The following is a 23498-nucleotide window of genomic DNA, read 5'->3' as shown; positions in this document are numbered from 1 at the left end:
GAGGCACAAAAGGTTCCGGTCGCTTTATGAAAGGGCCATGGCGTTTTTCTGCGACAAACATCGCATTAACACAATCCTGAAAAAGGGCTTATTTTCCTATTCGCTTCTAACTCAATTGCAAACAGTGTTTTCCAGCCAGCTGCATCCCCACCACAATATACAGAATCGCCGAGGGGGGTGGAGAGGAAAATTACAGCGCGAGGCATTGTGGGCGCACAATCGGCGCCATTGTTCGCTCTCGGTGACTGTGGCGACCCGTTCCAGTGGCACCGGGGCTTAAATAGGGCTCGGGCGCCCTCCCCGCTACTGTAAACGATATAAATCTACGCGAGATTCAAGGCCCAAGGCGTCGCGCAAATATTTGCAGAGATCAGGTCCGGCTTCCGACCGCTGCGGGAAAAAGAGCACCGATTTCCCGCGAGATTCGAGAGCTGGTTGTTTGCCTCGATTATGTTGGACTGATCATCAATCATTCCAGAGTCCCGAGATTTGTGTGTTTGCGTCGACGCCGCTGCGGCTTTGGTTTATGCTGATGCGTCGACTCGGGTCGTGCGCGCGCCCTTTTGCATTTGTGTGAAGGCTTTTTTAGGCGGAGGCCGAAAGATTGATGGTGATTTGGTGATGGAAAGGGCAAATCTGAAGCGTGCCTTTGCGCGTTTCGAGTGCAGCACTCGAGAAAAAACGTGAAAGACTGTCAAGAAAACGTACACCCATAATATTATTCAATTTGGATGGACGCTCTAATTTTCTTTTTCAAAATGTTCCACCGTTTTAGTTGTGTTTTGCACTGAAGCAGTAACCTACAACAAAAGCTAAACTAAAAAGTTTTTTTTATTTTAATTTAAAACCAACCTAAACGCAGTCCATCTTTTTAGTTAAACAAAGCGGTAATTCGCCAGAAAACTAGTCTACAATCAGGTGTTATATTTAAAAAGTGTTTGTATGTGCGCCGCTATAGTTAACCACGACTTAAGGGCTATATCACAATTATAATCATGCGAATACTAAGTAGCTCATTCAAAACTGATCTATATCTAACTATGCAGTATATGTATAACCAAATCCACCTGCTTAGTATGTTAGGTGGATGTTGACTTCAAACCCCAACCACTAAAACAGGGCCGAGGGCACTCGTCGCTAAATAGATACGAGTCCCACTTGACCGTGCACTTGGGCCCCTGAGAGCGACGCACAGGCAGCTTCGCGACGCTTAGTGACGTCACAATGGGGCGTTTGTTACGTACCTGGTCGGGCGACTCGATTACAAGCGCCTTGTCGACGTGGTCCACTGCGACCAAATGCTTCATGTCTTGTTTCTTTTGATTTTTTGCACTTTTGAGTAAAATGAACGCAAACTGTGGCCACTGAATATTGCAGGGCGCTGTGTTTATTTAGAAGGTCAAGTTCAGATCCCTAAAATAGCTCTCTGTGTTATTGTTACACGTAAATTCTGCGAAGAAAGGAAGGGGGGTTAAGTAGGTGGCTCGTCTGTTTGTTGTCTTTGCCTTTCTATGCTCGACTACCCGAGGTCAAATAAACTTGGCTGCAAACTCGTGTCTTGTTTTTCTAACTGTAGATCGCGGTAAGTTGTACGTCAACGCATATTCCGGTGCTACCAAAATATGTTGATAGGCAGAGATTAACAATCATGCCTTTTTGATTTGGGCAAAACCAACAAGCAAAACAAATAACAAAAACTTCACAGAAGTAGACGACATTTCAAATATAAATTTAGACGTTTTTGTTATGTTAAAAGCTGTGTTTAAAATAATTAACCAGGCGAACGATTTCTGTTAATAGTTCACAGCAATCTCTAATAGACATTTTCCAAACCAACAAGTCGTGATTAAAAAGCTCCACTAAAGGAAAGTATAAAAATGACTAAAACCCTAAAGACATATATGTCAAAAAATACGCCTATTGCTGCAAAGTCAAAACCTAGTACTGAAACAGCGAAACTTTACACAGGACACCTCAACCCAGCACACCTGTTAGTCCGCCCTTTATAAAAAACGCCTTTCAGTGCAATCTCTCGGGCGGCAATATCTCGGAACAGCGCCCATGAATGCTCTTGGCAGTGTTTACGCAAGGGGGTCCACCCCCCCTTTCACACATAAAGGCTTCAGGAATTCGCGCTAAGGCCTCCATGGGCGTTAGGCGAAGCGCGACGGCGTTGTCCGACCTGCCGACCTTACTTCCGACTCGGCGCAATAGAACGCTGCCGTTGCATGATTGCTATTTGGCTCTTTTGTGCCCGGCACCAAATTGTGGGTTTTGGGGGCTGACTGTGAATGAAGCTTCCGCTCCGATTGGGCGGTTCATTGCGGTGGGTAAGTCGAAAATTAGGGTTCGGCCTGTATAGGTGCCTGCCATACGAAAAGGGAGAAATGAATTTTGACTTTTTAAGTAACTGACTGTTAACTTGCAACTGTGACTAGAACATATTTAAAAAATAGGCAACATGAACGCTTTATGTAACATAAACCTCCTGGAACGCTACATAATAGCTTAAAGCTCACTTTGCCTTCAGTCGAGCGTGTGTTACAGCTTGCTAAGCAGAGCTTGCCTTAAAAAGCAGCGCAAAATCGCTAACTACAAGATCAAAATTAAAAAAGGCGGCTACTTGTTTATTAACCGGACTTCAACACTTCCAATATGTTCTGAGCCAAAAGCAACACATTTACTGCCTAACATGGCGCGGCTCGTTTAACGTAGTTCGCTGCTAAAACGCTAACTGGCTGCAAAAACAAAACTGCGAGGCAGGCTGCCTGAAGAGAATTCGTTCCTTTTCGTTAAAAATGCGCAAAATAATGCTTCGAACAACAGCAGCAGCGCTTCGAATAACAACAGGACCCGGCGGCTAAACGGGCGCTGTAAGAAAAAAGGCAGAAAACGCGGCATTTCTCTTTCTCTATGGGCAATTCGTCGCACGGCGTCAACGGCACGTTCGCTCGGGATTTTGGGACTCGCGTCAATTAACTTGGTGCGATTATTCGCTAATTGAGGTCCCGGCAATATGAACAACCGGCGAAAATGGACAAGGCCGTGTTGCTGCGAATACAACTAGAGTGAGTTTATGTGCAAACAAATGGTCTCGGAGCTGTTGGGGTTATTACGAGGCGCTAATCGCTAATTGGGGCTTAGGCAGCAAACGGCCGTTGCGAGCCAGTTTTAATCTGCTGTGGCGAGAGCAGCACACACATTCATTTCAACAGAAATACACAAACCTATATATGCACTTCGATATGGCTATTACCGGCGCTAATCTATATAGAGCAAAGACCAAACGCTGATGATTCTTAAATTGCAACGACCGTCAGGCGTACACAAATAAGCAGGTGCCAATCAAAACAAAAGGGCTGTTTTTAAACCGTATAATAGTCGGTTGGGTGGCTATTGCTGGTTGCGGCTTTAAAAAGCGGCAATTTGCAAGCCCAACATACTGGCGTGTTGTAGCGCTGCGGGCCGCAATTAGCGAAAGCAACAAGGCACACTTTGTCCGACGAGAAGCAAGTAGTCAGAGTTAATAGGTCTGCTTTACGACGCAAGGCAAAACATAGCGGCCAAAACGCTAATTGGGACTTAGCTGTACTGCAGTAACCACAGGCGTCGAGCAGTGTGCGTATAGAGAGCAGTGTGCGTATAGGTCAACAACGCTAATGGAGTAAAATTCGGACGACAGCAGGTCGCAAAGTAAAACAAACCGGTCTCCGTATGCGAGTCGCGTTATACATTGTTTGTACACTCGCGGTATATTTCCGTAGGGCAGTGATTTTCTACTTGTGGGTAATTATTTCCAAATAAGGTAAAACGAAACTCTGAAAGAGTATTTTGGTATTTTGATTGTTCAAATATAAAAAATGGGTTAAATTTTATTACTCTTTTAATTGTTTAAATTAAAAAAAAAATTATTCATAATCAATTTGGAAGAAGATCTACTGAATGTTATTATTGGATAAATTGATTTCAGGACAGATCTTTTTTAAAATGAGGATATTAAAAATCCACTTATTGCTTTTTCTGGGGCGCAACGACATTAAAATGTCTAGATCGATAAACTGAAAACAAACTGAAACTCCACTTTTTCTCTGTGTACTTCCTCCGTTATAATTTGCCAGCTCGTCAGCAGTAAATTACAATCTCTCCAACCGGTGCAACTTGTTATGTAGCCATTAAAAAAGGCGGGCTGTCAAAACGAATGCCTGGGCGTTTAGTAACGACAGCACCAAGCAGCAGCAATAGCGGAAGCAAGCTATGGGAGTCGACGCGAAAATTGGGGCGGCGAATTCGACGAGGCGCGCCTAATTCGCTCAGCAGGCGCTCTCGGGAGGCGTCACAATGCAACTGCGAGCCGTGAATAAACATCCCGCCGAATGCCTGGAAAGCCGGGGAATGTCCTCCGACGGTTGGAAAACAATTTTGATAGACGTCCCTGTATTTGCTTCGCCTGAGAATTTAACTCCCGAAAGATTCTAGAAATTTTTTCGTGGTGCCTCCTAAATGATGTTACACATAGCAAGCAAATATTTTTTATAAAGGCCTGGTTTAGTTTTGTCTAAATAAACAGAGTAGCTTCCGTTTTATTTTTGTAAAAATATGCGCCAGCTGAAAAATTCACTTTTAAAAGCGGGTTTGAATATACGACCGAAGGCGTATGGGAGACAATTTTTATGCCAGCGTTTTGAATTATTTAAAGACAAGGAGCAGTAAAAAAGTGACAACTAAAAGGTTCTCTGTTTGTGAAGGCGTGGAGCACTTTCCACGATTACATAACATTCTACAACGTTATAGATCTCAATACAAAGAAAGCGAACTATAGAAAACAATGCTAACACTTTGAGTAGTCTCGAGAAGACGACACCTGACGACTAATCACGTACACGCGTCAGATCGGCACACAACGACGTCACAACCACGCAGCGTTACGTCACAGTCGCGATATTCGGCTTCCTTCAGTTTTTAGCACTTTATCGACAAAATACAAGATGACTTTATGAGGTCGATTCGGTTCTAAAAAGCTGGTGAAACCTCGGCATTTGTAGCAACGAACCGAAATAACACGAAAACGGGTTCACGCGTACAAACAGCATTAGTAGGTTTCAGTGGTATTTCACGTTTCGAAAAAAATAAAAGTATCGATAATTACTCTTTTCCGGTGCTGCGAACGATAGGTATCCAGGGTTTTTAGTGTGAAAGCTTATGAGAGGAAATACTACATTTTTTTAAACATAGGCTGGTTAGGTACAGCTAAGATAAGGAAAATGTAGAGTGGTTAAAAATATAAACATATCCTCTTCATTAAAAAACATACCCACGCTTTGCGCAAGGCTTGATTCAAATACGAATCCAAGTTTGCAGTAATGTAACAGACAAAATACAGACACGGACGCTGCCAAACGGGTATTTAGCCGAGGCCTTACTGCGATATGAGATAGGACGCTAGATGCCTGTAACAAAAGCACATGCCAGGCAAAAATTGCTAACGCTAACTGCCAAGCACGTTGTTTCCGGGTGAAGCACTTCCACGAAAATGCTACTTTCCTCCCGCCATAACATTTTAAAGATCTCTCGAAGAATCTCCAGTCAGTTCACATGGTTCAAACTAGCAGCAAAGCATCATGGGCCGAAAATACCTCGTCTATCTGCACCTGTGACCTGTGTGTACTGCTCAAAGTGACAAGGCATTTGAAGACCCGACTGGCACGCACTGTTCGTCGAAATATGTGCAGGACGCTGAATTTTACGATGTCAGGCGTCAAATGACAGTGTTATTTAGGGTACTGGTTGCGCATGATTACTAAACGGTGGGTGTAGTGTGCTGCCTGCCTGGACACTGATTCGAGCGCATAAGCTGGCTCCCAGCGCTAATGTGCCATTAAGACTTAACTATGCTGTTATAATACAGAACAAAATAAATATTAACAAGTTTTGCTGCAGATTGACTATTACATGCATCGAATAAGACTTTATCAACAACCCAAACCTAACAAAGTTGAGCAATTTTATTCACCTATACTTTAAAGGCCAACGTGACTTTTTCAAATTTTTGCGAAACAACGCTAAACCAAAATCCTGCCTAATGCCGTGATGCGCATAAACCTGTCAATATCACCTGACCGACTATACATTACCGAATCGGAAATGCGCCGGTCGTTGCTCAATATATAACGTTTTCAGCAGCGCACAGACCCAGTTTTCTACGCAATGCTCGATTCATAAGCAGGAAGTCATTACGAGACCTGCAATTCCACGTCTCGCGTTAGCCTTACATCATCATCGATATAGGGCGAGGAAGACGATTAATACGCAGTCTTGATGCTCGCGAGGGTTTCAATCGATTTGTTACATTACGCGCGACGTCTATATACTATGCTGGCAGCGCTTCGTGCGTACGAACTTCGACCGGCGATTGTCCTTAAAGGTCGAGACTAAACGGCAGAAATGCTTGCAGGTGCAGCATGAAACTGCAGAAAACGGCCTTATTGACTGGCTGATTTTAAGTGTTAAACCCAGAATTTAAAGCAAAAACTAAATTAGAAAAACAAAAATACATATTCCAAGTCTGTAAATTCGGTTTTACGAAAACACATACAAATACATCTAAACAACAAAAGCTAAGGCGGAATTATTTATAATAAGCAAGAATTAAGGCCAAAACCAAATTTGCAGTAATATCTAATACGTAATACGATTTAGATTCGTCGAAACAAGTCCTAAACTCACTGGAATAACGTCCAAACGCACACTATTTCGACGAGAGCAAAATACACGCGTGCGCCATCACGCCACTCAGCCTTACAGTCGATCAAATAGAAGAAGAAAAGCTTGTGAGTTGTGACCAGCAACTACAAAGACCCGCCAAGTGCCAGCGTGCCGTTTTTAAAGGCACTCGACACTGACATCTGCCACGATTCAAGGACCCTCGACAATTAAGGCCTGCTGCAAGCGTGGTCTCGCTTACAAGAAGCTAAGTACGGTTAAACTTACAAGGCCGTTTTGGAAGTTATTTTTATCGATCTGTGCTTCTAAAACGCACCTCATATAGGTCGGTTGAACGAAGATCGATTTACATGTAATATGTATCAAACCGTGGTAAAAAGATTCTTTATTATATATAGCGGCTGTTACACTTAGTGTAAAAAAGGTTAAATATAGCTTTTTATAGCGGTTGTTTAGATTGGCCAAAAAACACTTTATCTAAGTCTGTTTGTTGTTACAACTTTGCACATTTTGGACAAAAAAATCAAATACCCGTTAATTTTAACGCGGCACATTAAAACAAAAATAACCAAAAGGTAAAATATCACAGAATCAAAATAGTTTTAATGTTGCCATGCACAAATGCGCCGTTGCAAATAGGAAGCCAGGCCTTTTTAACCAGCCCATCACCAAGGACATCTTAATCGATCGACAGCCCAGAACCTGGCAGAAAATCGATGCCCCTCTAACATGTGTTCTCCCAGTGGATTGCTACAGTACAGTGTGCATTGCTGCAGCGAGGTTACATTGACTCTACAGGAATGCAGCGTCGGGCAAAGTTGTTTTTGCTGGCATTTGGACGGCTATTTTAGGTTTGGCGGAAACGCGAACTCAAGGGGTTAACCCGCGATAAACCGGGGTTTATTTTTGGCACGTAACTAAAAAACACTACTTTGCTACACTACAAAATAGCTAAACTGATTACACTTGTTAGATCCAAAGAAATACAAAACCACATGGCAAATCGTCTTCGCATGGTGATCTAGCTGCTATCTATCATGCTAAAACTGAAACAAGATGAATCTTAAATGTTTCATAAAAATGAGTTGGCTGTGGAATATTTTTTAAATTACCCTTATTATAGGACAATGGTTAAGTGTGCGATTAACGTTTGTCAACTAAACTCTGTTTTATCTGTGTAACAAAAACTGTCTTAACCCTGCGGACCGAAACTGACTAATGGTTAATTATTCTCTGTACTAAAGGCTGCACCACAAATGAAACATTCCGTACATTCCAAAATCATACCATAAGTCCCACAACTGCTGACCAGTTAGCGAGCAAATGACTGTCGCCGGCGTTTCGCGACTCACCATACAATAAGCGCAAACGGCGGCTATCGGCTGCAAAACGCGCGACAAAAAGAAGGCGAACAGGTCAATAAGCGGCCCGGCTAATCTCCGCTCGTATCGCGACGGGTCGGCGGGCGCTTATTACCGGAGATAACCGCTCGGACTGGTAAACGCCGCCTCGAAAAGATACAATTGTAACGTTCGCGCGCGGAGCCTGGTTTACGACAACTGGCGGGTCGCGACGAACAAGGCGCACAATGGCTAGGCTGTTGTGTAAGGCGATAGTTCGTCTTTTGTCGTCGGGTGACGGACAGTTGCATTTTCTTTCTGTTTTTTTGAGTAGGCATTCCGAAGCACCGCGACCCCGTCTCGACTTCGGCGCGATTTACACCTTGTCGAACACACGCGCTTTCGTGTGTTAAACATACGCGGGGACGCTTACGGGAAACACACTCCGCCCTCTGAGCGACCTTTATGCCCCTTGTAGTGCTTCAGGTGTATTTCCTACCGGAATGCCGCAAGAATCCAACCGAACCGGAGCAAGTGCACTTGTTTTTCCCACATTTATTTAATCTTTTTCATAAATATAATGTAGTAATCGAACTGTGGGCAAGCTACAAGTTCTGCTTTCTGATTTCAACACAATTATTTTGTTTTGACATTCCATATTACAGATGACTCAAGTTAAGAGAATTTTAGGCGTTTTGTGCTTGTTATAGCTTGGTCTGGTGGTTCTCAACATTTCTAGTGTCGGTAACCCTAAGAAAGTTAAACAAAATTGTAGTTCTCCTTCTATAAAAATTATTAAAGTCATGTAATTGTCTAAAAAACACTTCAAACCCCATGAATCTGTCTAACTACCGCTATGGAGGCAATTGATAGTAAGTTTAATATTAACTTGTTAACGCAGTGGTCATACACAAGCACTATAGGTATGACTGGCTGCTGTCACCAAATGAAGAACATATGTCTTAAAACAATGTGACTTCCTTTTTTTACACAGTCAAAGATCGCAATTTAGACATGTCAAATATCAGGCAACAGCACAAGCAGTTTAACTCGCATACGACCATAAAATCACAACTTTCGTTTTACAAATAAATACGTATCCATACAACAAAGTTCATCATTGTGGAGCTGTTTTATGAGCAATGAAGTATCGAAATGTCCCTTTTAAACACTTTAACATACCAAGCAAAACATGAACTCATTTAAGGTAAACAATCATCATGTCACTTTGATCACTAAACCGTCGACCTACAACGCGAAATGCCTGTTTCTTAACCCAGTTAAACATATCGCATATCTTCAGAAAGTTTTTTCGAACCAAGCTGAAATATCTTAATACTAAAACTGACCTAACAAAGCTAGACCGGCGGGTTACACCCTTTGGCGCAATAAACCTTATGATAAGCGTTCCACAAGCGACAGACAGCCTTTTCAGATCGTGTCACGGCTCGAAAGGATCCGACTTACACCTTAAGCAAATAGACACAAGCAGCGAAGGGCAAATTCCCGGACGTGGCGCGTTCACTTACACTGCTACGAGTGTTATGCTACGAGTGTTAAATACAGAGCCGGGGACGCATACGAAAGGAGTACGAGCCGATCTGCCGCCGAACTTAGCGCTTTTTAAGCCGGAAACGGAATCCGAGCTGGCGCACATACCTAGCGTTTCGCTTTTCTACTCTATACAGGAAAAAAGAAACGTTGCTGTTTTTTTACACAAGTTGTGTTCAAGCTCATGAACCACCTGTTTGACATCCAGCTTTTTTTGAACGTTTTCTTTTAGATACACATATGACCTATATTGGGTGACAACTTTTTAAACGGCTATCGCCTATACTGGGTCCTGGTTTCAACCAATGACATTTGGATTCTTAAGTTTATAACCAGGCCATCACTATATTTGTATTGCCTTTAAAGATTATAGCTTTTATCTCTTAACAACAATTCTGGCATACACAATTGTGTTTCTAGAAGATGAAACAACATTTCGCACACAACATCTACAAGATTTATCTCACTCACCGACCCTGAAAATTCGCTCAAATTTCACTGCAAGCACAAAATGCAGCCGAAAACACGCGCGCCCACCTAAACCTGCGCTATAGGGTTACCCGCCCTCGCAATGCACACGTATACTGGCTAGGAATGATCGGGAATGGGGATCAGCACGGGACTAAGGGAATTAGTCGGCTCTCGGGCCGCCCACGTAAGCGCTCCATTACCAGTGTCATTATGCCGAAAGGGGGCTCACATTCCTTCCCATTATAAGGGACAACGTGGTGCGTCCGCTTCTTCTTCAAACGCGCCACTGAAACATTTAAAGTCAAGTGGGATCTCCGCTTGGTGTATATGCTAATCGCTATCTGTTCCGTGCACTGGTGGATTATTTGTTCGACGTGGCATTACGTCGAAAGCGATGGTGGCGTCGGGCCCGATGGAAGCGATGGCCTTATCGAGGCTATATTTCGTTTGATAACGTGCACCACGGCAAAACGACGATACTGCGAAAATGCAGAAACGCGAAATAATATTACCGAGAAACGCCAAAGGTCATTCAACACTAACCCTTTCAAGCAACCTTAATTCAATATCTATAATTAAGAACCCATAACCCAAAAGTCTATAACCTGCAATGCTTTTTACTTGTTTTGCAGTTAATTTCAGTTTAATCGCCTTGTCGTAAGTTCGTAACCGTATCCCACTATTTTAGCTGCACAATTAAACTTACTGGTTTAAAAGGCCAATTATGAACGAAAAATGCGCACTTGTGCAGCATTCCTCTGTCCTTTTCTTTTTAATCGTATAGTCTTGTCTTAGACTTAAAAGGCCCACTTTATGGTTGCTTTCAGTATGCTTTACGTACAACAGTTATAACAGTTTACGATGTAACCGTCGAAAAAAGCAGCATTGTAACAAGCCCAAATTACGGTTTAAAACAGACTGTTGAAATCACGTTTTAAAACAACCGAAACCGTCGAAATACCGCGCGTGACGTCATCATAGGCATAATTGGTCGAGAGCGACAAGCACCAAGCACAGGAGGAATTTCGAATCAGGACACGACGAAGGCGTTTATCATCACTGCCCGGTTACGCAACAAACACACAACAGGGGCAGGGGCAGTCGGTCGGCCAAGCGAGTGTCCAGTGTAAGCAGCAAGAAGGCTGACAGGAAAACTAAGCGACGCGCTAAACCCACAGTTCGCCTTTAGGCGGTATTTTTAACGGGTTATGTTGAAATTCCAACGGTCAGTGAACGGCCCTCGTTTTGTCGGCCATTAAGAGTCGCCAGGGGATTATTAGCTTTTCGGCGATGACGCATCCGTCGATTTTGCTGTTTGCAAAAACATTAGCAAAAAGCCGGTCATCGGAATGCTGCTTACGGCCGACTATACTGTATCTTTTTACTGCGGCTTTGGGTTTACGACGGCGTCCGGAGCACGATACACGCTTTTAAGAACTATGCTAACGCTGTTTGACGTCAATGCGACCGGCCGTAAAAGTGAGACCCCATGGTAAGCAACCTAATTTTGTTGTTTGCCACCTGTTTGCTACATAAGGGAAACACATTGCAACCCTGTATATCGCCGCTAAGCTGGGTCTAGCACTTGAAACGACAAAAAAGGTCTCAAAAACGCAATCAAATTGCGTTTTTTACTTGGCCAGGGCAAATTTACAGGTTCCCCCACTTCCACCTTGTTTCGTGCCAACTTCCCGGTCCTTTTCAACGGTTTTATAGCCACTTCAAAATTTGCACCCTGTCCTGGCGACAATCCACTCAGCGATCTATAAAGTTAAAGTAGACGGCGGATTTTGGGTCTACACGTGACGAAGTGTACTTGATTAGCAGCCAGGGTAGTCTAGCCCTGTTCCGTTTAGTGCGCCCGCATTCGGTGTAATTCGAAGCCGGTGCGATGACATGGGCACGTGTTTCAGAGAACTCTAAGAACAGGATTTGGTTTGCTGTTTACAACCTGGGGCAAACGACGTATACAGACGGTTTTACCAAATCCTCACGTTGACGCGCGTTTTGTCTAAACGTCTCAGAACGCTTTTCACGTTAACACAAAAGATCACAGCATGTCAAACTTAAAAGATATACATAATAGGATTGTTAAGTTTCAAAAGTCAGCAGAAAACAAGTAAACTTGTGTATATAAATCTACAAGCGCATTTGTTATTTATAACTTAACCAACAGATTTGATGTTTTAAAATTCTGACATTTACTGGAGCTTTAGATCTGCAAGTATCTCAAATGCGTAATTAAAGCTTGCCTTACGGCCTTAACGCTAGCCTATACCAGACTATTTGTGCACAAATGCAATGTCTTGTACCACACTCTTTGCCACACAATTTCAATTCTTATATTTGACATTATTCTGTACCTAACAGTAAAAATATCTGGTGCCTTTTTCCTTTAACGTTAAACCTTTTACTAAACGAGCGAGGCGCCGTGTTTTGTTTTTCCTTTCACCGCAAGACCCCGTTTTAGCACTGGAAAGCTCTTAGGCATGCCGAGGATTGCATATTTACATTCGCGTCGACAGTATTTCCGCTATCTCGGCCGTGGTTACACGCTCCACGGCCAAGGCGAGGCATTGAACGTAGCTGTTTGGGCGGAGGGGCGGTCGCATTAATGGAAAAATGTCTCGACACTTTATGTGCGAGCGAGCGTACAGAAATAGACGAGATGGGTCGTTCGGTGTTCTACAGCAGGACGCGGGCCTCAGGAATTCGGGGAGCGGCGTCGGCGACAAAGGGGCCACTGATTCGTCGGATCCGCTCGGAAAGTTACCAATCGCGTTCCTATATTTGTGGCCGGGGAAACGAAACACGAACTTGGCGACCCTTATCGTTCTCGCTTTCCCCGTCACTGCTGAACATTACATCGGTTCTTGTTGACATCAGGTTGTTTTCGAATTGAAACGCACTTGGTTCTGATGTACCACGACGGCATGAAGCGGACTGAGCGCGAATGAAACCTTAAAGCGCTTAAACATGAATATCCGGCTTGGAGTTACGTTTAAAATAAATAAGAAATGCATTGCTACCCTTCACAATAAAAACCACAGTCTACCATGTTTAAAGCTATTATGCACATCCGCAGCGAATTTTATTACAAGTTGGTAATTGGCATAATTTTATGGCGGTAAATTTGACAAAATTATGAAATGCTAACTTCGACAGCTTAAAAAAAGAAAGTAGTAATCAGACTATTAGTTTAAAATATTAAGATATAATTTGTATGCAAATAATTAGGCCATTGTACCGTTGTTTATTGAATTTCAAAAATATACAAACAAATTCCTATAAGTTCTTCACAGGGGTCAAAATGCGGAAGAACCACTATTATTTTAAGTGAAAACGATACAAGAATCCCACTTACAACAGTGTCCATTGCCTCGCGTAGATACATATTTTATCTAACTAAAGATCACATAACTCTATATTTAAAAGAGCTAACTCTATATTTAAAAGATCATATGTTACGCAGCCTACCAATCGGCTTTATAAACTTTTATAAAAAATATAACTTTAAGTAAATATTTAACTGCTAATAACAACATAAAGTTGTGAAAATCCTTCATAAAACAATCAAGTACATCTCAGAGCTGTTAAGGCCTTCTTCGGTACAACGGCATGTAACATTAATATCTGGTAATAAACTGAATCTCTCAAATCTACCCTAATCTGGTGATAATCAGTTACAGAAGAACTCAACAGCACGTATTGGCTTTTCCCCATCGGTATATTTCACAAAACAACTCATCGCCTTCAAACGCCTGACTATTCTATTGCGCAACTTGGCGGAATGTCAGTTCAGCACGCAACGTTTCTCGCGCCGTGGTGACTAAACGAAAATCTTCACAACGCACAACGCTGCCGCCGCGGGCTTTCTCCTAACTGAATTGCAGGCCTGCAATATCTCACAAAAGCGGCGAGACGAGGCAAGTGTGACGTCACAAGCACGTAAGGTCGCGCTTGAAAGCTGGCGGAGACCAGAGCGAGAGAAAGTGACGTTTAGTAGTTTGCCTGTCTTTGGAACGACTACTCGGCGTTTACGCACTTGTAATTGAGATAGAGCGCCGGCCAGGGGAATTCAATTGCGGTTACGGACGCTGAGACGCAGTGTTGGCTTTAGGCGCTTAAAAGGGCAATTTAAACGGTTAAAAATGAAGCAATTCCGGTTGATTTTGACCGCTTGGCTTTTCCGCGCTAAGTCGATTTACAAAAGGCCACCCCAGCTTTAAAATATATGGCGAGAACTAGGGAGGTCCGATGATATCAGATGACGATACCCAATGCCAAGTTGTAGAATCTATACACTTCCGATACAAATCTAACGCAGCGATTTTACTTAAAAAACAAATTCAATAAAAAGTAATGGGTTAACAACTCGAGGTAACCAAAATTCTGGACGCTAAAGCAAACTTTGACCTAAAAATACGCTTAAAAGTTTTTTTATCTGTGACTGGACACATTGCCATTTTGCGCCGTCACGAAACGGGAAGGTTTGAGAGGTGACGAGGCGTTTTGTGGCCTTTTCGAGAATAATCGATCATTGATTTTATGGTGGGTGGAGTGAGAAAGAACAAATAATTTCTAAATATAAACCTTAAATTGCCGAAACAAATGTTTAGTATGACCTATCACAAAGGTCTCGCATGAAAAAGAATTTGATACTGGGAGATACACACTAAAAAATAGCGACAATCATTCGCAATACATTAAAAATAGATTTCATGGGTGTAATTACTGCATTTGACGCATTAAGATTCGGAGTTAAATGCTCGCCTGATTGAAAATAGCGTCATTAACCAGTTATCCATATCACATTTAACAATGCTGGGACAATATACTTAAATTGTCTGTCTAATGATATTAATCAACCCACGTTGACCGTTTAGATTTTGGGTTACTCTTTTCTGTCTATAACCAAAATTGTAATACTTGAATTTTCAACTGAATATTGCTTAGACTTGTCATCGTCTGGAAATGAAGCCGTGTTTACAAGCGCCACAAAAAACTGTAAAATGACGTAATTCCTCCTATGGTGTAAGACAGAAAATGACCTAATAGCGCAGTGACCAGCGACTTCAAAACACCGAAAAAGGCTACTATTTGCTCGGAATAGCCACAGCAAACACACGGACGGAAAACATCAGCCGATTTTCTGAAACGACTTCCCCGTCAATAATGGCGAAGAGAATTGCCTTGTAAAACGCCGAGATCGGCACCACATAAAGCGACATCAAAAATGCCGCGAGGGTTTTCCTGCAGTTTTCTGCAGACATAATTAAAAAACATATGGATGCAAGCAAACTGAAATGAGGTAGGTGAGATTTGACAATTCCTTTAGACACGTTATTTTGATTTATTTCGTATTAAGGATAACTTTAGAATGACTTGTATTCGATCCAACAATTCCAGCCAAAAGCATTTCAAGGCAAAATATATCGGATAATATTGGCTCTTAGTCATAAAAGCAATTGCACTAAGTTGTATAATTGTCACTTAACCTCACAAAACTGCACTGCATATTCGCCCTCCAACCGTTTTAATTGAACTGAAACTTCACAAAATAATTGGTTTTCGCAGCGTCGAGCCGTACACAAGATACTTACCTAAAAACGCTTCAGGGATTGGTAACTGTTGTATTTACTGTCACTATATAGTGCAAAGATGTTACAACCAAGAAACACTAAAGCACGAAAGGTGTCTTAAAATACGCGGATGTGATCGTTACAGGAGTTAACCACCACACCACCGTAAGTCGGCACTAACTGCATTTACAGAAGCCAGCTTTTTCGAAATAACTTTTTCTGTCTTTCAGCCAGTCTAGATCGACATTTTAGAAAAATAAAAAAAATTTATGGGCGGTTGTTACAATGCCACTTTATCCTACCAAAAAGCGAGAATATTTGTTTTATCTCGAAGGCGTCTTTAAACTCGCAAAGTTGGTAAAAGAGCACTTAAGAAAAGCCAGCATTTTCGAAATCTGTTTCTCCGTCTTTTAGGCAGCCTAGAAAAACATTTCACAAAAAAACATATATTATTTTATAACCAGTGATTACCATGCCACTTTATCCTTCCAAAAAGCGAAAATATTTGTTTTATTTCGGAAACGTCAGTCAAACTGACCAAGTGGTGATGTCGGAACTAACAGCACTTAAGAAAGGCCAGCTTTTTCGAAATCCGTTTTTCAGTCTATTAGGCAGCCTAGAAAGGCATTTCAGAGGAAAAAACATATATTATTTTATAACCCGTGGTTACAATGCCACTTTATCCTTGCGAAAAGCAACAATGGTCGTTTTATTTCCAAGACGTCAGTTGAATTGATGACCGAGTAGGAGTCCGTACAAACAGCACTTAAAAAAGGCTAGCTTTTTCCAAATCCGTTTTTCCGTCTCAGCCTAGAAAGGCATTTCAGAAGAAAAAAACATGTAGGCCTACTATGTTATAACCCGTGCTTATAATGCCACTTTATCCTTGGGAAAGCCGACGATGGTCGTTTAATTTCGAAAACGTCAGTCAAACTGACCAAGTCGGGAAGTCGTAACTAACAGCACTTAAGAAAGGCCAGTTTTTTCGAAATCCGTTTTTCTGTCTTTTAGCCAGCCTATATAGAAAGACATTTCAGAAGAAAATAAACGTATATTATTTTATAACCCGTGGTTACAGTGTCATTTTAACCTTGCGAAAGGCGGCAATGGTGGTTTTATTTCGAAAACGTCAGTCAAACTGACCAAGTCGGGAAGTCGTAACTAACAGCACTTAAGAAAGGCCAGTTTTTTCGAAATCCGTTTTTCTGTCTTTTAGCCAGCCTATATAGAAAGACATTTCAGAAGAAAATAAACGTATATTATTTTATAACCCGTGGTTACAGTGTCATTTTAACCTTGCGAAAGGCGGCAATGGTGGTTTTATTTCGAAAACGTCAGTCAAACTGACCAAGTCGGGAAGTCGTAACTAACAGCACTTAAGAAAGGCCAGTTTTTTCGAAATCCGTTTTTCTGTCTTTTAGCCAGCCTATATAGAAAGACATTTCAGAAGAAAATAAACGTATATTATTTTATAACCCGTGGTTACAGTGTCATTTTAACCTTGCGAAAGGCGACAATGGTGGTTTTATTTCGGAGACTGATGGCCAAGACGGAGTCCCACGCGAATTTCTTGGCGCGGCCATAAAATCACGGAGCGCACAAACCGCGTTTTACGACAAAGCGGCGACGCGTATTCGGACGACACACTTCCCAGCTTGTAAAGCTTTAAAAGCAGCAAAAACGATCCAAGATACTTTGAGCGCCAAGCGTTACCTGGTTGCTGTTATTTTTTCAGGTAATGGAATATTTTTTGTATGTATTTTTGCTACTTAGTTTATGCAAACAGTTTTCGCTTAATAAAAACTATTATATACCTTCTTGAAAGACTGTTTCATCTTTAGAATCACTTAATAGCAATATGATTTAACAACAGGCACCATGCTACTATTATAGTGTGGCCTTTAATCGCGGTTAATTTTTATTCCTTACCAGATTTAAATTAAAAAAGCATCGATTGCTGCAGGCTTGGTGGGTGGTGTAACAGTCGACGGTCATTTGTTACTACAGCAGAAGACGGCAGTCTGACATTTTGACAAACGAGCCAAGCGGGGCCACGGGACCCTTTGCACTCTTTCACGGCGAATTAACGATCGCGTACAAATACTAGGCCGCGGTGGCATCCAAACAATATCACGGTCGGTTGCAAAGACGCAGGTTGGAAGAGTATTTCGGGCAGCATGAGAGGACTGGGTATAACTTCTGAGGTGAAGAACATAAACTTTGCGAAAGCGATGAAAAGTTAATCCAACGGAAATGGTTAAAGAACAGACGAATGTTAAGAACACAAGACTGTAACTCGAACTGTCAAATTTTTATAGGCTCATTCGGCAATCGCTAAAAACAACAACAAAGGAAAACAATTCAGTTTCGCAATCGTTTTCTGCAAGTCAGGCATGCAGGCAAAATTTAGCTACGCGTTCCCCACGTTCTAATTTAAGAAACATCGTTTATTGGTTTGCTCCAATTATCCGCATACAGAAAGCTACTGGTAGGTTTAGTGCGGCGCATTATAAACAAGAAAGCATAATGGCGCTCAACTGCTGACAGGGCAATTTCATTATCAACAATTTCTCGGAAATAAAGGGCAACAGTTGCTTGCGCTTTTTAAGAAGTTTAAACATGCGAGTATAAATATTTCCACCACTTACGCGGGATGTTTATCGGAAAAAACAAACAAAACCTTATTTGTAAACACGCGCGGTTTTAACGAAGTAGCAAATCGATAAGAAAAGGTGATTACATATTCGGCGCGATAAATTATGATATATAGCCAAACATCCGCCTTGCTATAGTTTATACTGACGTTGATAAATATCTCATTAAACCCGGTGCGATATTATAGGGTCAAATTAACTGTCATATCACCTACACCTACGTTACATAACCTTATGACCAAAGTGTCAAAAGTGTAATTACTTTACTTTACAGACATCGCTTAAATTCCTTCTGTTTGTCTCAAACGCTTCCTAGGTTATATCTTTTTGAATGTCAATACTGAAATATTTGTGTTTAAGTAAGAGTTTAACTAGAATTCTGAAAGATCGCTTACTCGCTTTGCATTCCTTGTGCAAAAGCTAATTTTCGTGTTCTTTTTTTCTTCACGTTTATCTAACAAAAATAAAACTGAATCTAAATGCAAATCGAATCTCGTGTCCATTAAACATTTTACTTTGATTGATAACCCCAAATTGAAAAAATCGCAATAAAAACTGTCCAATTAATCAACACAATTAAACTCCGTACTTAACAACCCAACAAAACTCGTCAAAATGCCGCCTGATTTTGAGCATAATTCCAAGGCCTTAACCATGCAGGACATTTTGAGGCATTTAATCAACAACGCAACAACAACCTCTCGTCAAACTTTTCAGACACAATATTCCACGTGATTTCCGAACGGGATCAGGCCTTTCACGCCAGATCTCCAAGTTGGAACGGGAGTCGGTAAACAGTCGCGCTAGCAAGTGGCAAACAGGAAGCGACAAACGGCTTGGCCCAAAGTTCAGGAGCATCGATCACAAGCACAGGGAGCGTATTGTCGTAGCAGGCGCATATATGGGCGTCGGCTGGCCGTGTCAGGTTGTTGTGGATTGGGGAGCGGTGGGAAGGCTGCTCTTTTTCGTATAGTAATCTATGGCTGTTTATCGGGCAAGGAGTATGTGTTTAAGGTAATTTTAGATATTAATCGGGTTGCCGCGAAAAAAAGGCTGAGAGCCACAGATGTTAAAATGAACAGGCAACGTACAACGAATACAGGAAAAAATCACTATAACAAAGTGAAAAAACGTCGGCCTCTGTAGCATCAAGGCTTTGTTTCAACCACGGCTCAAAGCTTGTTTTACGGGGTCTTCCAATTGCAACTAAAGTGAATTGCTCACAAGGTGGCAAATTTGGGGTCAGGTCATTGCTTTCGACAAATGAAAACGCTTTTGCAGTTGTTTCTGGGCACGTTTTGGCTTTTGGGCTGATTTTTACGACGCAATTAAATTCAAACGATCGTCATTTCTTATTTTGAAGAGGTAGGGTGTGGTAATTTTTTACTTCTTTTTTTTTTCATTTTACGTTTTGGCTTGGGGGTGCTTTACGGCGCAAGCAAACTAAGCACAGCATTTTTTGATGACCTATAGGTTGGATGGCATAACGTCGGAAAAAAATGGAAAAGTTTCCAGTTCGACGAGCGGGTGTAGTTTTCTAAACGGGTTGAGTTGCGAGATGTGAATTAAATTCTTCTAGATCCGAAAGAATTGGCAGCGTTACTGTAATTTTACTTTTATGCAAATACTTTCGCACTCTAAGCGGGTAAATTTACATCCATGGTACACACAGGGGCCAACCGTTCAGCGTTTCCGCTACTTCAATTGGAAAACGATTCACTGCGATTGCGTGATATCGTGAAAGAAACCATTTGCATTAAACATCAAAGAAACTAAAAAGCGGGAAAGAGAAACTAAAAAGCGGGAAGAGTCACTTGCCAAACTACACTTGAGAAACGGGTGTGTGTGTCATGTCGCTACTGCATCAAACGTCATCTTTTAGGCCACCAGTGCTCGGCGGTGCAATTTCGCTTTTCTCCTGTCAATTGTTTTGCGGCCAGTTATCGGCGAAAACACTCGAGGCTGACATCTCACAACCATCCTAACTGCCCTATCTCAAAAATCGTCCATCGCACCAGCTAAGTGTCCACTTTGCAATTAGGGCTACTACGAACTGGCCGACCCGCTGTTTTTCTGGCCTTACTCCTGAAAAATTTTCCTCACGATAACGCAAGAATAAAATCGAGCTCAACTGTTTCCACTTTTATTTTGAGAGCTTATGGTGGGTAAATTGTTAAAAACAAGTTAAAAACCGCTGGCAGACAACTCTAGACAATGAAACTTGCCAAGAGTTGTAAACAAGGACGAACGGATAAAAGGCTCAATTATCTCAACGACCAAAACACAAAGAAGCCCCACCAATGACGCCTGTATTTACTTGCTCGCTGGCAAAACCACGGAAAGGTCAAAAACCAGACCCTTGTAATCTGACACTGTGACGTTATAGAGTTAAAACGCCTTGATAGTATCTCAAAACGTTAAGGTCGCGCCTTTTCAAACGAATAAGGATACTGTAACAGATAAACATCTAAATCAGCAGCCAACGGTGTTTAAGCGGCGTAACCTGCTATCGACGAAAACAAGAGGTCGGTGACCGTAACCCGATATTATGACGTCATTGCTTTAGGGGCGACGTGAAAAAGGGACATTACCTGTCACGTTCGAACAATGACAATTGACACTATCATGATCGATGGCACAGCGAACTGCACACTAAAAACACTAAAAATGAAACTTTCAGCCACAATTTTGAACGAAAACAAGCGAGGCCAGCGGCGGTAATCAGATACTGTGACGTCACAAACGAGCCAAGGCGTGATGGCAGTACATAGCTCGGCTGCCAGGTCGAGCAACTGCAATTTGCAATTTAATATGTAGCAGTGACGCACTCTGTGGTCGTCGTTAGCTTCAGAAAAGCTGTACTGGCGGCGATCAAATTGCGAGACCCTTTGTTGCTCATGTAATTTATCGAATGTGGTGACGATGAAACGCGACTCATACAGGCTACATCACAAAACCAAAGAAACTCGAACTCTTTCCAAAAAACAAAAAAGTCCGATTATTTTACGCATTGAAAGTACAAATATACCAGGTGTGTAACGCTTGCGTTTTGCTGAAATGCTTCAAATGAAAATTATTATCGTAACTATGGGCTGTAAAACGAAAGGGTGCTGTTCGTGTTTTTTCTCTTTCCAATTCGTGAGATATCTCGAGAGAGGCCTAGTGACGCATATGTCGTTTCGAAAAACCCGCCAACAGTGATCAAGTTGTGCTACTCGGGAAATATCGGGCGCAGTTCCCACGGAGTCGGTCTGGACTTTTAATCGCTTTTCTACGACGTCCTACTGACATTTTGTTCGGGCCAATCGCACGCATACTGGCAAGCGGGGCGATGCTGACGTGCAAAACTGTTTTCGTGTTTTAGCAAGATGTCAATACCAGATAAAGGTTTCACGAAAGGAGCTTTTAAAGTGTTTGAAAATACTTGAAAACACGAAATCAAACAATCTAACGTTAATACGCCAAGGTATAATTTTTTTTCTCTTTTTGCTTTGTCATGCATTATGTATGAGCGTTCGGTCTTTTTCATCGTAATTGTATATAAGCCATTAAAACGTTGAAAAACAACAATCTTAACCAATGTTGAACAACGCACTATATTAAAAAACATCTTACAGCAAACAGGTACATTGGTTAATATGCGAGATTGGTTTAATTTTGCAACCGCAAGGCCGGATATAAACCTCAATTTGAAGAGCCAACCTTAACCGAGACAGCGAAATTGGTGCAATCGCGAGTGCGGTCAAAAAACTCAACTTGACCTCGGTTGAAACTGCATAATTCGGAACAGCGAGTTTCCGGTCAGCATAAGAGGTGCTCCAAAAATAGCGCAATAGGTCATCTGCTGAGATAACTCCAGGCCGATTGCCTCAACAAGCCGTGGTGGCAAATCACCGGACGTGAACTGGCAATTGTGGCCGACCGGGCCCGAGGTGAAAAAAGGTGCGTTGTAACGGTGGCCAGGAAACAACAGGTCATGTAGTTTAGCGCGCCTCTTCGAATCAAGTCAGTTCCCTTCGGTTTGTCCTTATTTCGTGCCGTTTTCGCACTATGAGAGCTTTCCTATTGCGATTTATTTTCCTTATGATTTTTTCGGCGTTTAATTATTTTAAAAAGGTACGTTTTAGAATCTTTTATGCAGTGTTTAACTCTCCGCGGGTTCAATTCCAATTCCAACTTTTTCGCTCAGCAGAATGACGCGTATGCGCGCATGCGTCATTCCATGCCCTATAGTTTCGCAGTTTAAACCGCCTAAGACCCCTAATTAATCATCCTGTTTTTTTTCTACTTTAAAGTGTAAATTTAAAACAACGGTTGGGCCACACAAACTGACTGTAGAAAAGAAAACGACACAAATACATGACAAGAGAAACTCAGCGCCTTCCCAACGAATCCGTGCTTTTCAAGCTGACTGTATGTAAACTGGTTTAAACGTAAGCTTGCCAATACAATACGCAATACATCCGCGCTCTGCGCACATTTTGTTAACGAACACGTTTAAAACCCATTCGGGATAATTTCGGTCCTACATAATATAATTACAAGAATCGAAAACCTTTAACTGGTAAGGAACAAAATATTCTACGACAGTGCGTTTTTACATTTAAATAGTACAACCGTTTACTGTTCGAAATCTTTTGCACAGTCATCTTCAACAGATTAAATCTATAGAGATAACGCAATCAAACATATACAATCCGTGCCAACAAAACACAACCCTTTTCTATTGTAAGGCACATTAACATATTCTACTTCAAAAAAGCTGCTGTGCAATCTGCTAGCAAAACAAGCTACAGCTCGAGTAAAACGCACACAGGCACAAACTGCTGCCATTGTCCGTTCCAGCACAGCACTGCAGTTCTCTCACAAAACCGCAATCAATCTTGCAGCAGTCCGCAACAACGCTGAAGCAATAGGCGTCCGAGTGCACTGTGTACGCCGCCCATATAGCTCGCTGTTTCAGAGCGCGATCCCTCTAAGCCGGTAATCTGACGAGATCAGAGCGAATCGATTAAGGGGCGACAGGCGTGCTGGGAAAACTCTTCCGCGAGTCGCCGCCTGTTTGTTTTCGCTGCGCTGAGGGTGCCACCGAGATTGGGACAGATTTGGCGGCCGCGGTCACGACCTGATGTTTAGTTTGGTGATATTGCGCGGGGAAACTGAACGGTGGTGGATTGTGG

General features: G+C 42.1%; 1 protein-coding gene across 2 annotated transcripts in view; it reads right to left on the bottom strand.

Moving 5' to 3' along the window:
* Positions 1-23498, bottom strand: part of LOC146139589 (cytospin-A-like) — a 60190-nt gene that overhangs the window by 21209 nt on the left and 15483 nt on the right. The gene's annotated exons all lie outside the window — the stretch shown is intronic.

Source organism: Ascidiella aspersa, chromosome 6, assembly GCF_963924565.1.
Source record: "Ascidiella aspersa chromosome 6, kaAscAspe10.2, whole genome shotgun sequence".
NCBI classification, from domain to species: Eukaryota; Metazoa; Chordata; class Ascidiacea; order Phlebobranchia; family Ascidiidae; genus Ascidiella; species Ascidiella aspersa.
The sequence above is the reverse complement of the archived record's forward strand: the minus strand, read 5'-3'. Positions and strand labels throughout refer to the sequence as shown.